Source organism: Protopterus annectens, chromosome 5.part0 (genome assembly GCF_019279795.1).
Source record: "Protopterus annectens isolate FY-2018-M chromosome 5.part0, PAN1.0, whole genome shotgun sequence".
Lineage (NCBI taxonomy): Eukaryota > Metazoa > Chordata > Ceratodontiformes > Protopteridae > Protopterus > Protopterus annectens.
Genome location: NC_056735.1, coordinates 1,065,365,692 through 1,065,384,916, shown reverse-complemented (window position 1 = coordinate 1,065,384,916; position 19,225 = coordinate 1,065,365,692).

Sequence of the window (19,225 nt, the reverse complement as noted above, 5' to 3'; positions counted from 1 at the left end):
ATGATGTAAAAAACCTCCAATATGGGATACTAACAGCTGCTCATAGTAACATGCACAGAAATAAGACATACCCAGGAGCCAGTAGTAGCCAGCCTATCTAAAACAGTCCTGAAGAGAAACTAATTGAAATAGAGTATGCATTTAAAGCAAATTGACTGATCTGACTAAAAGAATAACATTGTTATTTAACAGATTAAATTATAAATTCACTTTTATCCTCAGGCAATGGTTCTGTTCAAAAAGAATGCAGGCACCTGACAACAGTTTCAAATTTTGTATGTAAGATAATTTATGGTAAGAGAAGAAATAAAGTAAAAATTGTGTAAGCAAACTTACCATGACAGTAGATGTTCAAATGATCACCATTGTAGTAGCCTAAGCTACATGTGTTAAAGCCTGCATAGGATATAACAGCTGGCCAGCTGCAATACTTCAGGGCACCCTCCATGTGCCCAAACAATTAGTCAGCTCAAGATGAGCTAACTAAAAAGATGTGTTTGGCCACCAAGCCTTTCAGAACTTTCATGCAAACTGAGAGAAGAAGACTGAATCCTAAGAGGACATTGCAAGGAGCAACAGGAGAACTTAGAAAATTTGAAACAGAACTGCTTAAGACAAACTGACATATTTAAAGAAATGTTCCAACACCACCAAATTAAACATCTGACATTGAGAATGCTCTAAATGACACGGAAGGAAGATTAAATGAGAAAGAAACTTGAGCAGAAGATTTATTAAAACAAAACACCTGGTTATTAAACAAAATAGACAACATCAAAAACAAAGTAAGGAAATACAACTTGAGTATTCTGTTTACCAGTAAAAACAGAAGGAAATGACCTAGTTTCTTTTTTATCTTCTTGAATTACAAAATGTTCAAACCTGCAGGAAGGACTTTCCTATGACATCAAAAGAGCACACAGAGCTACAGGTAAACCCATGCCTTCTACTTCACCAACTCATCCAAGATCAATAGTAATACAATTCCTTTCTTTCACTTTAATTCTTAAAAAAGCTTGGGAAAAAGCTCCATAAAAATATGCTCAGAACAACATAAGATTTGATAATGATTATTCATCTAAAACCTTAGAAATGGGTAAAAAATGCTGGCCTCTTATGAAACCACTCAAACAAAATAGGATCAAATCTCAAATAATATTCCCTGCAAAAATAAATATTTATCAATCGATAGTATCAGAATTTTCAATGATTTAGAAGAAGCTTCTTCCTTCATAATGAGCAATAACCTTTACCATTTGCTAAAGAAATGATCACTCACCTTAAAAAGATCTCCTGAGAAGAACTCCTAATTTGATAGAAAAAAAGAAACAAAAAACAGATATAACCTCAAACAACAACAAAAAGACTATGAAGAACTTAGTTTCTCAGTAAAATAACTTTCTTATTCCTTAAGATTGTCATATTAAATATTTTCTACAGATTCCATTCACTTCTAACTCCAAGATTCAGCAAGCTCTGCACAGTGTGCAGGAATAGTGCAGGAGCTGCTGGAGGCAATATGGCCATCGTGAGATCCAGGAACAAGCTCCCGGGACATGCACGAGCACCCCTGCACTATTCCTGCATGGACACAGCTCCTGTATGCTAATTAGCCCATTTGCAGGTGAAAACCATGCAAATGAGGTGAATTACCAATCCAGGAAGCTAGCAGCTGCCCATGCAGGATTAGTGTAACCTGCAGAAATGTACTTGGTTAGTAACCGAGTACATTTCTGCAAACTACAAAATGGAGCCTTGACAACTCCAAATAAAGGGTGTATATAATGTGGAAAGCATGCCAATGGCTAAATACATGGCCATTGGCATGTAAAACAGTTGCAAAATAAAAAAAAAAAAAATAACTTTTATTTTTTTGGCCTGATTTTAGCCGTTTAAGCATAGGGCAGTGGCGGAAACAGGATCGGCCGAAAAATAAAAGTAAAACCATGAAAAAACATTTTCTGCAAAATCACAATTTTGCCATTATAGTCAATGGCAGGCAGAAGACAATAAGGCCAGTGAATAGTGGTTGCTAAGGGGTAAGGCTCAGTGTCAGACTTGTAACTAGACATTAGCAAGCAATTCTATGCAAATAAGGGGAATGATACTGAATCACAGATTTCCACTGATGGCTAGCTTGCACCCACCATGTAGGTACAGGAAAACCATGGTGCAAGCCTAAGAGTTAGCTGACATCATAGAGGGGTGTGTCAGGCATAGTGTAAGATTATTGGAGCTCAGTGGCTCAGGTTTGTTCTTAGTTTAGCAGAGCTAAGGAAGGGAGTGTGTCTGAAGCTGCCAAGCACACTTTACATTGCCTAAACGGGTGTGTTAAACAAACAAAAAAAGTAAACCAGGAAATAGCAGCTCCGTTCACATCTGAGCACTGGGTTTGCATGGCACACCTTGGGGCTTAAACAGGAAGGCAATGGGAAGGGAAAACAGCAGTAGGAAGGTAAACAAGGAGAACTAGCATAGCTGGCAGGTGAAATGTATCAGAATCAGCCAATTACACAAGCAGCAGCCCAGCCCAGCCTAGCACACTACTGTAAACTATACAAACACCTTTCCTTCTGGTTTTTCCCTCAAAGTCTACACCACTGGTGTACACAAATGGGGAATTTTTACCTAACAAAAGTAACAAAATGATAGGGGCTGCATTTGTTCTCATAAATCAACATGTGGAAGAGGCTGAGGATGGTGAGGATGAGAATGCTGATGAACAACCCACAGTGAGGAGAAGGAGAAGAGTGCACAGATCCAGGGTAACCTACCAGGGGCTACATGAGCTGGAGATAGTGGAGCACTATAGGGTGGACAGGGACCTCATACAGCAAATTGTTGGGCTGTGCCAGCCACGCCTCCCACACAGAACCAACAGAGGGAGAACCCATCCCAGTGGATACCAAGGTATGTGTAGGATTAAGAATACTAGCCACAGGTACCTTCCAAAGGCCAACTGGGGATATCATGGGAATCTCACAGGCATCAGCATTCAGGGTACTCCACCAGTTCCTGGATGCCATGTCAGCACATGCCGGTGAGCACATACATTTCCTCAACACCCATGAAGCATTGACCAGCAATATGCATCCCTTCCACCAAATAGCAGAATACCCTGAGGTAGTGGGTGCTATAGACTGCACGCACATACACATCAAAGCACCACCCAGCAAGCAGGGTAGAGTCTACATAAACTGCAGGGTTTCCCATCCATCAACTGCCAGATCATGTGTGATGCCCAGGGCATTATAATGAATGTGTGTGCTGGCAGCCATGGAAGCTATCACGACTCCTACATCTGGCATATGACACAGCTGTACCAGAGATTTGCCAGTGGTGGCATCCCATATGGCCACCTAGTGGGGGATGCTGGTTACACACTGGAGCTGTGGTTGATGACACTCATCAGAAATGCACACAAACCTGGACAAGATCTCCATAATGAGGCACTTGCCCAGACTAAAATCATAATAGAGCATGTGTTTGGGATGCTAAAGTCACAGTTCCGGTGCCTGGACATATCCGGTGGAGCCTTGCAGTACTCACCAGCTACATGTACCCAAATTGTCATTGTATGTGCCATGCTACACAATATGATCCTGTGGAAACAGCTGCAGCAGGAACAGCACGGGGCAGGGTCACACAGCCCCCCACCATTGCCAAGGCCTGCACAGGCACAGAGTGACTCGGAGGAGGAACAACCTGAGCCTGCCCCTGTAGGAAGAAAGAGGCATGCCCATTATGAACAGGCCTTGGCAAAGAGGCAATGCATAGCACATACACTGACATGGTAGGAACCCAGGAAATGACACCTCACTCCGACTAACAGATACAGCAAAAGGGATGCCAAAAATGACACTACCTGTGCTTAACCATGTATAGGGAGCGTACTATGTGCATCTGACATAGTCAGCCCTCCAGCACCATCCTCAATACTGGCAGAGCCACAAGGTAAGTCATGCTCACTATCAATTGCTGAATGGAGTAGTGTGTTCTGGCACCTGTATCTATGGTATGGATGTGAGCATGTTAGGGAATCGGGTGGCTGAATGGGATGCCAGCAGATAGTAGACACCTATATCGGCAGCATGAAATCCTTAAAAAATACTGGTGTCAACATAGTAGGCAGTATTAGACAAGGTGACAAAACCCACTGCAGGACATGTGGTAGGCCAAATGTCTGTACATAGGAATCACACATGCATGTCAGTGAGGCTCATATACCCAACAACAGTCTCAGCCAGCAGGACAGGTGTAGACAAATACAAATAAAGGCTATGACAAGGCCTCTGATTGATGGCTATGGAGAACAGACCCCTCCAGACCTACACAGACAGACTACAACAGGTCAGGCAGTAGGATGTTAGTTCGGAAGGGTAAGAAGTCTGAAATTGAAATGTAGGTCAATAAGACCTAAGAACTGTAGTACACTGATATGCCTCTAGTCTGCATGATAGATCAGAATACAGAATGAAATGGAGTACCTGAAATACCAGTACAGTCATAGCAAATGTTTACAGTTGTCAGGTGTGCCCTCACCCTCCCACAATCCTATGTAGAAATGTAGTAACATGTATGTGTAGGTATAACAGTGGAGCACAGATTACCTGAGCTGGCCAAAGTAGCAGGATAGATTGTAGCATGTGTACAATATTCAGGGCTGTGTGTGTTAGGTTGGTGTCTGTTGTGTATTGTGTAAAAGTGGTCAGCATGTAGGCATGGTGGGTTGTGTCCTGGTGGCCAGTGGCCAGTACTGTTGACGACAGGGCCAAGTTCTCACAAATGCAGTGCCAAACACTATGCATCCCAGCAAGAGATATTCCAGCAGTAATCCATACTAATTGTTTGGATGTAATATCTGTCACCATCTGAAAGATGGACTTGGCATGAATGTGGACCCAGACATACAAACAGTACACAGTTGAAAGTACCCTAGACAGAAAGTGTATAAAATGTTACAGTCAAAGGGACACACCTTTAGAATTGTACATACATGTTAGCAGCACATTAGTTGGCTGTGTAGTATAGAATACTGATGTTGTCTGGTCAAACACTGGTAGACCACAAAAGGCACAGCTATGAAGTACTGAGAAACAGCTGATGTCCCTGCACAAGCCAGCATAAGTGTAATGCCCCACTTATATCTGTGAGTCAGCTGCAAGTAGCATCAATAGCAGACATACACCCAGCTCACCCCACCATCAGCCACAGGTACCTCACAGGTCATATCCCGGCTGATGGGAATGAGTACAATATAACCCCCACCTCTGTATGAGAATAGCCACAGAATGCAGCATGCTGAAGAGATATCCCATGCAGATGTGTCCCTAGCTGTAAGCAGCATGCTGCCAGTATCCACACCAGTGGATCAATAAGGACAGAAACTATTGACATTAACACCTTGCACACCTACCCTGTCACCCCAGGGGAATATAGTGGCTTCCAGCCTTGGACTGTAGGAGTGACACAATGCACTGGCCTGCTTCAGATGGCCTGCATTACTAAAAAATGCCCTACAGTCCTCTGTCAAACACCTGTGTGTCACCCGTACTGCCAATGTATGTTATCTCCCAAATAACAACATAACATAGTCCACAGAACCCAAATGCAAGACCATGTTGACAAATCCCAGTAGCATGTCCACCATGTCTTACTTCATGAACTGTAGACCAACCCCTAAATACTGCTGGGATGAAGTGATAACTATAGGTTTACTTATCAGATAATGTTTGCATAATGTTCAGAAGAGGATAGAATAACAGGGGGGAGGTAGAAGCATGGACCCCATGGAGTGTGTGAAGTCTGAAACTCAGCTGTTTGCACATACTATCACTGCTTGCAAACACAGGAATGGGTGGTAACAAACCTGCTTGCAAACCACAATGTGAAGGTGTAATGACCAGAAATATGAGCTCTGTCTCTGGTTAACCTGTGTGAATCTGTACAGCTGTGAGGTATGGCCACATCAGGATATGGCCATACTGTCATGCCAATGGATGTACAAGCATGGGATCCTCAACCACCACAGTACCAAAGTGCTGAACCATTTACACAGATCCATCAGCAACTTGTGCAAGAATATGTAGGCTGCAGACCACAATACTGGACACAGCTTAATTCATCTTGTGTTCCCCAGGAAATTGCTGCAAGCAAATATGCATACATGTCAGTAGCTGATGACATAAAACATCACAGTGTAAAACAGTACATATGTCTGAATATCTCTAACACCAAAACCATGTAGCAAAAGCAGTACAGACACAATCAGTTACAGTATCCCCACTATCATTTGCCATTGTGACCCCATATTGTCAACCGATCTACACATGTCCTGCAGAAACAGGTTGCTAACTGTAGGTTTAGAACACAAAATCCTGCACTGGAGTGCAACCTACTTGGAATGGATTCACACATTCAATACAGAAGGTCATACTGTGCATACTCCCACACTTAGAGAAATGACACCCATGTCTGACAACAACAGTGGACTATACATATCTGACAGTCGCAGATGTTTGTGCACACACTCCACATTGCACACCAGTCATGCTTTGCACACACATTGGATAGGAATACACAGATATATCCAAGGACGACACACTATAATAGGCCAGACTTGCACATACATACATGTGTGGAAGAGAGTGACAGACAGTGACAAAGAGCTTCGCATCATGAGACCTGTCCCACCCAGCTCACATCCAATTGGGTAAAACCACATGATGTGCAAATGTCAATCACTGTAGACATTTGCTTCTGGTATCCCTCAGTACTATAGTGTCTGTGGTGCTAGTGGTAAGTGTGCAACATAACTGTACATGTCATTATGGATCTAGCAGTTGTATACATGTTCTTGTTAAATGTCAACCTGTGTGTGACTGAGTGTTGTGTGTGTGCTTCCACATGAATGGTTTATGGCCCATTCACACACATACTGCAATCCCCATTGCCCTACTTTGATAAGCCTTCTAATGTCATTCACCTTGAAATACACCTTTGGGGAAGAATTAGACCTATAAGCTCTGTAGTGCATGCTATAACTGTGTAATGCTATAGTGTGATTTACTAGTTAGGTAGGAGTTCTAATCCCAAACAGGGCGACTGTGTGTGTATGTCTGTGTAAGGATCAATGCTTTTGTGGCCATTCACAGTCACTAAACTTTCCATTGTCCAACTTTGGCAAGCCTGCTGATGCCATTCACCTTGAAATACATCTTTGAGGAAGAAGTAGCCCAATAAGCTCTGTGGTGTGTGCTATAACTGCATAATGTTATAGTGTGATGTAGTAGTTAAGTAGGAGTTCTAATCCCAGACATTGCAATTGTCAGACTCGTGTGTGTGTGTGTGTGTGTGTGTGTGTGTGTGTGTGTATGAGTGTGTGTGTGTGTGTGTGTGTGTTTCTCTGTCTGTGTAGGGATCAATGCTTTTGTCGCCATTCACAGTCACTGTACTTTCCTTTGCCCTACTTTGGCAAGCCTGCTGATGTCATTCATCTTGAAATGCACCTTAGGGGAAGGAGCACCCCTGTAAGCTCTGTGGTACATGCTATAACTGGGTAATGCTGTAGTGTGATGTACTAGTTAGGTAGGAGTTATAATTCCAGACATGGCAACTGTGGAACTCTGTGTGTGTGTGTGTGTGTGTGTGTGTGTGTGTGTGTGTGTGTGTGTGTGTGTGTGTGTGTGTGTGTGTGTGTGTGTGTGTGAGTGTGTTTGTGGGTGTGTGTGTGTGTGTGTGTGTGTGTGTGTGTGTGTGTGTGTGTGTGTGTGTGTGTGTGTGTGTGTTTGTCTGTGTAGGGATCAATGCTTTTGAGGCCATTCACAGTCACTACACTTTCCATTGACATACTTTGGCAAGCCTGCTGATGTCATTCACCTTGAAATACACCTTTGGAAAAAAAGTAGTCCTATAAGCTCAGTGGCGCATGCGATAAATGCAGTACACTGTAGTAGCAATACATACCTAGGTAGGGGTTTGAGTCTGAGCAGAGTCAAGTGTGTGTGTTTGTCATCAGTATCCTATGTAGAGATAGCTGTGATTGTGTAATACAGGGCTCACTGTGGAGCAGGTTTAGCAATTTTCTTATATGGAGGACCTATTATATGTCACAATGTCCACCTTACAAGGACAACAGATGTCAAACAGCAGAGAGGCTGCTACAGACAATTCATACCTCTACATGTGACATTATGGATTGGGGAACAATATAGGCAACCCTTGTATTACCCAGAGAACACTCTCAATCCATGTCTCATACACAAACACACTTGGCTAGGCAGCAACCACTATGTTGGTAGTTCCTTGAGTATTGCTTACAGATAGTAACCATACTATGATTGCAGTGGACTACAGAGGACATGGCATCCTGTTCCATCCCTACAAAAGGCAAATAAAGGCATACAGTGGTCCTTCGCTATGTTCTCCACTGGATACCTGCAACAACTGTAGAGTCAGCAAATGTAACCCACAAAAGAAATACCATGCCTTATACACCTGCCCTGTATGGAAAGATGCCAGTAACACCAGTGAATACCTGTATCATGCTGTCAATGTAGGTGCAGGATCAAAAAGAGTTTCATTGCCAGTTCACACCACATGAGGTCAGGAATACCACATCAGATGATAACAATCTGTCCACACAACATGGTGGGGACACCCCATGTACACTTCCATATGTCAAAGAACATGCATGTGCAACATGTGCAGATCCCAGACACTGTCCCTGTAATGGAATATAGAACACATACATGGCAAGCATTGCACAGCACTGGTCACCCACAATAGTAACCCAGATGAGTGGATGGTGAATACAATACCCACCTGTGTGGGCCAATCCAAAGACTACACCCCTGAGCCACACTGCAGACCATTGTCATATGGCCTGATGTCAAGGTATACCCTTTGCCTAGCCTTCTACAGCCTTCTGGCAAAGTCAACCACTTATTTGGAAGCCATTCACACTCACTACACCTTGCCTTGCCCTGCTGAAGCATACCTTCTCATGTCAGTCACCTTGACATACCCTTTGCCCATATATCAGCCTGATAACCTCTATAGTGCATGTGATACCTGAGTAATACTGTAGTGTATCACACTAGTTATTTAGGAATTCTAATCCTGACCCTGCCAACTGTGATAATGTGTGTGAGTGCCTGAGAGAATGTGGCTGTGTCATCCTTGACAACTGCTTTTGTGGACATGCACATGTACTACACATACCTTATCCCTCCTTTATCACTATTGGTGATGTCACTCACCTTCAAATATACCTTTGGACAGCTTTCCAACATGTAAGCTCTGTGGTGTAAGCAATAACTGCATAAAAATGTAATAGCAATACATAGTCAGACAGGGGTTTGAAACTCCGTACTGGTACGTGTGTGACACAAGCATGCTTAGCTTTTTCTATCCTACCCCCTTCCTTTGTCTCTGTCTGTCTCTCTCACTCCCTTTCTGGTGGATGTGGAGAAGTACACCTGCTTTGCTTAGGCAGCTGCTTGTGTTTTGTAAGTGATGCTCATGATCAACTGATGGCCTGTGCACGAATTGCAGTCCCCCACTAGCTGATTGCATGTGGAACAGCTGTGGTAACATTACCATAGCCAATTGCATGGAAACACACACCTATAACTAGGAATATCATGTGGGTGTTGGCCCTTTTCATTCACTGTGAGCAGAACTTCATGTCGGTGTTTGGCAAACAGCATCACAGAGGATAGTGGGATATACCTCTTACAACATACACTATGGAGACAGGCCAACAAAGAGGAGGGGGATGTTCCAGACATAAGTACAGAATGTAAGTCTTGCTCTTCTACATTTGAAGTAATGTTGGCTTAACAGGGTTTGTGTGGATATGGCTGGTCTACATGATATAATACCTGTAATGTTATGTGGTTGAGGAAACTCCCACCTGTAGGTCTACCTGCAAACTGGCCAGTGTTTAGAGTCTTACATGTGTTGTGTTACTCACAGATGACCTATCTTTAGAAATGCAGTAGCATAGTCTGAGAAGTGCAGTCAGTACATGGTGACAGCCATGAGAGTTACTGACTTCATATCCCTCAGAAGACATATGTCACAACAAACTCTGTTACACCAGTAAATGTATACATTTATCACAGCAACATGTCAGTATTGGCCCTGTGTTTGAGCCTCCAGCCACAACTCTGTCAGTCTTTGTTCATATGTCATGCAGTAAGAGGTGCATATGTTCAGTACTCCATTATTTATTGACATCATACATAATAACAAGCCAGTGAGATATCAGACTGCTAGACATGTTACATATAGTAGGGGTTATATTTGAGGACACAACCTGGACATTCTGTTGTAGTTTGTACAGTAGTGATGTCTGTGTACTTATGGTGATTGTTGACATAATGCATATTGCAAATATGTACCTTGGCCTGTGTACAGACTGTGGTAGATGTCACAGTTCATGGTCCTGTTCTATCTGATGTTGCATGCGGCTCCAGTGTATGGTACCCTATCGGCATACATGCTTAGAGGGCCAAACCCACACATGTCCCATACCACAGTCAGGCGTCAGAATACACTGTGTATTGGCCCAGTACATGTAGGGTAAGTGTGTGAGTGGAACATATGAGGATGGTGTTGATCAGACAGTCCATATACTGTAATATTAAGCATGCTTACCATATGTGGCTGTGGTTGTGTTCAGATTGGTTTTGGGTAAGCACTTTCACACAGGTGTCTGTTACTCCATGCTGTTACATGCCTGTAGAGCCTGCTATATTTGCAGGTACATGTGTATTTCTCCATAAGAAATGCAGGCCAGTGTTGTGACAGTCTGCCTGTAGTTTGCACAGTGCTTTGTGATATGCCTAGCAGCTCAGTGTACTTACCCATGTGATGTTATGTCCAGATATTTGTCAGATAAACTACTGCCAGGCCACTATAACTGTTGTGTATTCCTGACAAAGTAGTGGGATGCTGTACAGATGTATGTCACTAACTAGTGGGTAGTATGTGGACTTGAGACCTTTGCTCCTCTGGTTATTATGTGTCAGGACAGACAGGAGTGTGTGAACGCATACACTGTGTGAGCATATGTATTCCAGTATTTACATGATATACCCATTTACATGGATGTTAACATCCACTTTATCAGGCTTGGTGCACACGTCTTGCACTAAGGGGTTCTGTGTATACCTCTGGACTGACCACAGTGTGTCAGACTGCCCACATTTATTGGTCATATATCTGCTGTATTCCACAGGACCATTACTGTGATATCTGTGGTACTGTACTGTGATGATCTTAGGATGTCTGTCAGTAACTGAAGGCGTACTTGTCAATATCAGATGTGACTTCCCACACACAACATTTCTGCTAAGACAACCCATGTTACAGTAGCAACAGTCTACATTTATACCTGCAATATTTACATGACATCCCATAAGAGGTTGTGACTACTGGTGCTGAGGTATGACTCCACTACATGTTCTGGACATATGTGAAACATATATATATATATATATATATATATATATATATGAATAAATATATATATATATATATAAATATATATATATATATATATATATATATATATATATATATATATATACTTATATCTATATATATGGGTCTACTTATATGGTCGACATTTCACAATGCTGAAATTCATTTGGGCGAGACCATGTGATCGACATTTGAAATGTCGACCATACAAGCAGAACATGAAAAACAAACAAAAAAAATCTTACCTTAATGCTCCCACACCCCCCAGAACTTAAATACACCAACTCCGAGATCACACTACAGTGCAAAGTGGAAATCTTTCCATTTCACACTGTAGGGAGATGCCGGTTCCCCATGGTCGACATTTCAAATGTTGATTATATTGCATCAGCCATATGAATGTCGACATTGTGAAATGTCGACCATTCGAAGGGGACCCATATATATATAGGGATATATATATATATATATATATATATATATATATATATATATATATATAGATATATATATATATATATATATATATATATATATATATATATATATATATAAAGAGAGAGAGATATACAAATAGATCTATATATGACCATATATATAACATAATATACAGATGTATATAAATACATATATATGAATATATATATATATATATATATATATATATATATATATATATATGTATGTACATGTACACATATATCTACATATGTGTGTGTGTGTGTGTGTGTGTGTGTGTGTATGTATATATATATATATATATATATATATATATATATATATATATATATATATGTATACACATATATATATTTCCATATCCTTATGTGTAAGCATGACTGTTGTGTATACCTTACCAGATGTATCACACCATATCTATCTGATATCTGTATATTTAGATATAACAACATACGTGATTCAACAGTAATATCACTAACAAGTACTACGCCATTGTAGAAGTCATAGCAGTTGTTCATTACCATTCAGTATGTGTACTGACAGATATGTTAGAAAAACAGCAACTTTCTTTACAGCTGTGATGGCTTAGTGGTTAACTGCTATGACTGTAGTGTACAGGCTCCTGGGTTCAAGATCTGCAAAGGCTGGTTATTGTACTGCTGGGCAGAACAAGGGCTGTTGGATACAGAGTGGTTAAGGCAGTTTTGAGCAGCTTTAAGTGGGTTTGCTTGATGGTAAGAGCTGCTAACATATGGTTAAACAAAAAGGCACTTACACCATGTAGGTTTTGCTTACCAGTGCGCAACTGTGCTTAGCATTTATATTGCAGCAATGCTGAAACCTGCTAAGCATTTCTCAGCCCTGGTAACCAGTGCTCACATTCCAGTCTGATAAAATGGCAGGGTAATGACATCTTTAATAAGTGTATTTAATGTCATGTACATAACATGCATCTGTGTGCTATCGTTATAGTAGCAAAGGGTGTGAGTTTACTGTCTGGGACACCTGAGTATATATGACTTGTACAACACTCTTTTCCTTTAGAATGTGTTACATACCTGGGTAGTATCCCAGGTTATATGTAGTCACACACTGGCATGTAGTGTATCATTACAGTACTACTGTTGACAGTGCTTCCCCATGTAAGAGTAGATTGCAGAATGTAGTACTGGAACCAAATACCCCTGCATGCAAAGATGGACTATGAGTCCTCACTGTCGTGTTCCTGGTGTGTGAGCTGCGTCTCATTAAATATTTCCTACTAGATATTGATCTGACATGTGGAAAATAACCATAGACTACTGAGTGTATAGCACTGTTAGTGAGGGCTGCTATCATGTAGTAATGGCATATCTATCAGTGTCAGATGTCTATCTGTCAACACATTCATCCTAATGCATAGCTAGTTGGCTAAATAATGTCTGTCTGTCCTCTGTACAGATGTGCAGATGTCAGGCATCCATCTTGGCTATTTACAGACAATCTTTGCTTGACTGACACTGACATGTTTGCCCAGCTGTGTTATGAATGCTACAGCTAGGAATCCACACCCTGTATGCACCACATGTCATGGATACCTCCACTACACTACCACAATCGACAGAACATGCTTGGGTACAGGTCTCCAAGACAGACACTGACCATGTTATGTAATACATGTTGCATACATGTCAACTGCAGCACCTCACTGGCCGTCTGCAAGAGACAACAAGATGATTGGCTGTTGCATGTAACTCTCACCCTGAGGATTACCCCTATGGTATCTGTTGATAGATGGCCTGCTGGCACATGGCAGGTGGCATGATACCACTGTACACACATACCCTAAACTTCCCATCTCTCCATGTACAATAGCCTGGTACACACCTATGAACACTTACACTGATGGACCCAAGTACTGACAAATGTGTACGTGTGCATTACTGAGAATATTCAGTGTCTGTGTGTTTGTAGACCTGTAGATAAGAATACCCTGAGGCCCTTCACACCCACCGCACCCTCAATTGCCATAGTTAGATATGGCTGCTGCTGTATTGGACATTACATGTACCTTGTTACACTTTTCTCCCTAAGGGCTACCTGGGGCTTGGTGTACAAATGGGTTGATAGGCATGGGATACCCACTGAGTTCTGGCAAGTGTCTGTATGTGTGCATGTGTGTATATTTGTAGGGTACAGCTTTCTGAGGCCAGATTCTCCTAATATAATATGTCTTGTCTCATAGTATTAGGGGTAGTGATGTTGCTGACCATAGGAAAGCCATGAAAATGCATCACCCCACTATCCCTGTGGCATGTGCATTAGATGCATATCCCTGTAGTAGCACTCTTAAGATAAACAAGGGGTTGTGTTGCAGCCCTGGTCAATGTGTGATGGTGGCTATGTCAGAGTGTTATCATGGGTTTCGGTGTGTACAATATCCACTGTGGGGTGTGGGGTCTGGTTATGCTGTCATTACACCATAGTACCCCTGGTACATGTCCCATGTTCCACTGTATGGGGATCACTATCACCATCAACCATACAGGTAACTGATAACACTATCCAGCCCAGTTATGCATGTGCTGTGTGCAACTTCTCTGTAACAAAATGAACAATCTGACAAGGTAGTTAGCACTGATAAGCCCAGGTCTCTCAGATATGTGTAACTGTTATGTGTTTGTCAATGTGTATATGACATTATGTCACACTATGTACTGTCTATAAATAACCAGTACATCTCCCATTACCATACTGTACAGGCCTGAGGATGTTCTTCATGTAACATGTAACCTGAAGCACACCTCATATTAAAAGCTGTGTGGTGTGTGCAAGTAAGGCCACACACATCAGCAGCACTACATACCTAGGTAGGGGTTCTAGTCCCAGTGTTGCCAAGTAAAAGTGGTTCTGTATGAGAAGGAATCTACTTCTGTTTGCAGAATATACATGTCCCAGGAGGTCATCTGTCTGAGGACTGCCTGGCATATGCTATCATTTCACAGGTATCATCCTGTGGAAATAAATTCCATCACAATTAGTGGTAGATGTGTAAATTCCCTCTTCCCCACTGTATAGGTGTACAGCGATACTGGGGTTGGTATGTATAGTTGGGAGTGGCTCTTGTGGACACAGCCACCATCATTGCAGTTACTGTTGAGTGTATCACCCCACTTAGCTGGCCTTAATACTTTACAGTTCATGTTAACAGGTTAAGTAGTTGTCTATCACAATATCTGAAGTTCTACAGCACCTCTCACCCTCCAAAGGGTGGGGCTGTGCCACCCACACCAGCACACCTATGTTTACCGAGTTGAGGACTGCATTAAATTGGGGAAGGGGACATATACCCTGCCAGTACCATTGTCAATGACATTAAACTAGCGGAATGCTTATTTCCCAATGTGTTGTTGTGCCTATGCTGTCTTGATGGAATTACATAGGCTACAATGAGTTACTGGCACAGGTACATCCATCCATGTGTATGGTATTCTCTGTTTATTGCAGCAACATCAAAGCCTCTGTGTGTGTTATACATAAACATGTGGTGTGTACCACCCAGCACACTTAACATTGTCCACTGTAGAAGGGTTGCTGACATCAGCCATCATGCATTCACCTGTATACACCACCCCCAGACCTATCAGCCATGTGGCACATCCAGTAACCTTTATACAGACCTGTGACATGTGTTCACCTGTACTCAGGATATGGCACAGCCAAGGTGTCACCACAGTGCCATACCCCCTGTAGGATACAACAGCAGACCATCCTCCTGCTGACACATGGACACCTACAACACAAACTGAATACATTATGGACAGCACAATCACTCAGTGTTAATAACAACTATAATGCATCATGGCTGGACAGCTACACTTCCTGACATGTAAGCATTAAACTTTACTGCTGACATGTTATACAGCAGTACATTGGTACACCATATTGCAGTCACCCTGTGCATCAGAACCATATTAGTCTGTCCCTGCATCGATGTTATGGATGACAGGGATGTGGCACAGGTATCATATGCACAGAGTGTATTTTTGGTTTGCCAGAGACCTAGGCTGGGACATACATTTGACACCATGTGTGTGAGTGAGAGGGTTTAATTATTAATTTGGCCATGGTGATGTGGTGTGTGTAGGTATGGGGTTGCCATAGCTGTGTTTGTATTGTGTGTGAGTATGCATGCACACAGTTCTGCCATGTGGCTACCCTATGCAGGTGTTTGTCGGACAGCTGTAGACTGTACCTGGCAGGGTGTGCAGTTCACCGTCTCTGGCCAGAGACATGAAAACTGTGCCTGCTAGGGGTTCCAAGGGTACCACCAGGTACAAGTCACAATATGGTACTCTCCCCTAATGATGACATATGTCCCCCTGGGACTGCACAGGGCCACGTGCACATGGCCTGGTGTGGTGTGGACAGTGCCCCCTCCTGCAGTGCTAGGGCTGGTACTGCCACTATGGGAGCAGCTCTGAGTTTTGGCATGTCCATGTCGACCTCCAGCTGTTGGTGCTGCTGGCCTATGTCCATGTGGCCGTCGCACCACTTCCACCATATGCTCAAGCACGGACATTCCACAGTTGAAGATTCCCACCATCTCACCCAACCATCTATTCATGACCTTTGAAAAGTAATGGAGGGCACCTGCAAGATCATGGATGGTGTCAGTCACAGCTGAATGAGTAGCCCTCTGCAGGCTCAGAGCCTGTCTGGTGTACCGTTCCATATATGCCTGCACCTCCATGATGGCCTGAAATATGCATCTGGTGGTACCAGATGTGGCACTTCTGCCATGGGCACAATGACCAGCAACCCTCCAATGAGCACCCCTGTACATTTGCCTATGTGGTACCCCACTTGACATCTGGCTATGGCTGCTGTGTCCAGACACACATGCCATAGATACCATGTTGTCCTGTCCCATGCCAACAACCGCCAACTGTCTCTCAGCTATGGCCACTGGTGATGGGGTATGTATAGGCATTGTGACTGTGTGCGGGGATAGGGTGGATAACAGTGGGATGTCAAACAATGGTGCAGCTTCAGCCCCTGACAACCCTGCCTGTACCTCAACATACATATCATTATTTTCAGTGTCTGTATGGACACCAACATCAGATTGCCTGCAGGAGAGACCCTGACCCATCTTGCCACCTGTGAGGAGAAAACAAGAAATGCACTTTAAGACCTGTACATCATTGCTTGACAGTAGACACACACACACACACACACACACACACACACACACACACACACACACACACACACACACACACACATACACAGGCACTCACACACACACACACACACACACACACACACACACACACACACACACACACACACACACCCACACACACACACACACTTACACGTGAGGTTGCACAAAGATATTACACACAGACCTCTCATTACCCATCTGTCAACATGCATGACATATGGCACTCAGCAGCATGCAGTGCAGCAATAGTCAATCCCTGCTAGCAACATTATACATCTCTGTGATGCATGGGTTGTGTTAGTAGGTGATGCCCCTTCCACTGGAACACACTGCACCCAATTACACACTATTGCTGTGCACCTGTTCAGCACCCTGACATGTACTGTGCACCATACCTCACAGGTATACACACCATTGCTAAATGTGTATATGTGTGTCAGTTATGTTTGCTCTGCTGGTCACAACCCCTATAGGTTTGTCCGACACATACCTGGGATGATATGTGGCCAGATGTCATTTGTGAATGCCTGATGTCCGATTTACAGATCTCATCATCAGCGGTGCATGTATGGCCAATAAAATACAATTACACTTACAACCTTCAAACCTTTTCTGTGGGAGTGTACACACCCTTATTGATATGGCGTCCTTTTGCTTGATATGCCATGGGGCCACATTACTCCATATGTTAACATTACACGAACCTTATATGTGACATATGACCTGAGCAATCAAATGCAGTGTCAAGCAAATGTGTTAGTTGTGCAGATGCTGATTGAGATGCATGCAATTTGTGGGTGCATATGTGTGCACGCCCTTATCATGATGGTTTGTTGCACCTACTGTTATGTGTACTACAGCAGTCACTATTCCTGGCAAGGGTATACAAGCATGGGCCATCTGCATTTGCCAGCATTTGGTCACTCTGCCCTACAAATGTCCCCCAACTCTGCATGATTGCAAGGTCAACTCATGTGCACATCCCGTGAAGGTCACACAGTACCGTCATTATTGCTGTGGAGTCAGGGTTATGTCTGCCACAATTCCTGACCTTGACTGTGTGCAAATACAGCCATTCATAGCATGCTTTGGATCTCTGCTTCAGTGCACTATGTTTCATGATGATATCCCCCTCCCCACCCTCAGCCTTTTTGCAGATGCTTGACAACTGTGGCCTAAACATGTGTGTCATTTTGCAGTATCCCAAACTCTGAACACCATGTGTACCAGCCTAGTTCCTGCTAATGAATGGTAAACATACAGATGCACACTGGCACCAGAAAGGTACAGATGGGGTTGGTGGGCCTGAAGTGGAGTGAGGTGCTGGTTGTGCAGCACATGTATCTTAATTGATACTGTCTGTAGGTTTCCAGCGTGGTCTTGCTATACCAGTGCACATTGCGATGCATGCCTTTTGGGAACCTTTGTTGTTATGCATATGCTACCTGTAGAGAGGCCCGGCTGATGTTTCCTGTGGTATAACTGTCCTATCTGATTACTCTAATCCATGGGCCACACCTATGCAGAGTTCAGGCAATTGTCAACACAGGTACTCTGAGTATGTCTGGATTTTATAAAATCATGATGTGATGATAATATATTATACTGACATAGTAGGTAAATGTATTGTAAATAGCTCTCTACTTAACCTGGATGATGCAACAGAGAAACTTGGGAAACCAAGGATAGAGGCTATCTGAGCATGGGGAGCCATGACTGTGTAGGGATTATATTATGGCATCTCTGTCTTTCTGAAAGATCTTTGATTAGGTGTAAGAATTGAAAGTGGTGCTCAAAATGGGGTAGGGAGACTCATGTGGTATATACCTTGGATGTATATGGATGAATTCTATAGCAAGCTTATTGGGCTTGAAAGGAGGTGAATGTAATTTGATTTAGAATATCCCATTACTATGATGACCCAATGCCGCCACTGCTGAAAATCCAAACATGTGCTGCTGTTTTCCATATGCATTTGCAGCCGGAAATGATGATGTGAGCTCAAGGAACTCAATTCTGACTGGTATCTGTGGACACAATTGTGACACAAACCGGCAATTAAAAAAT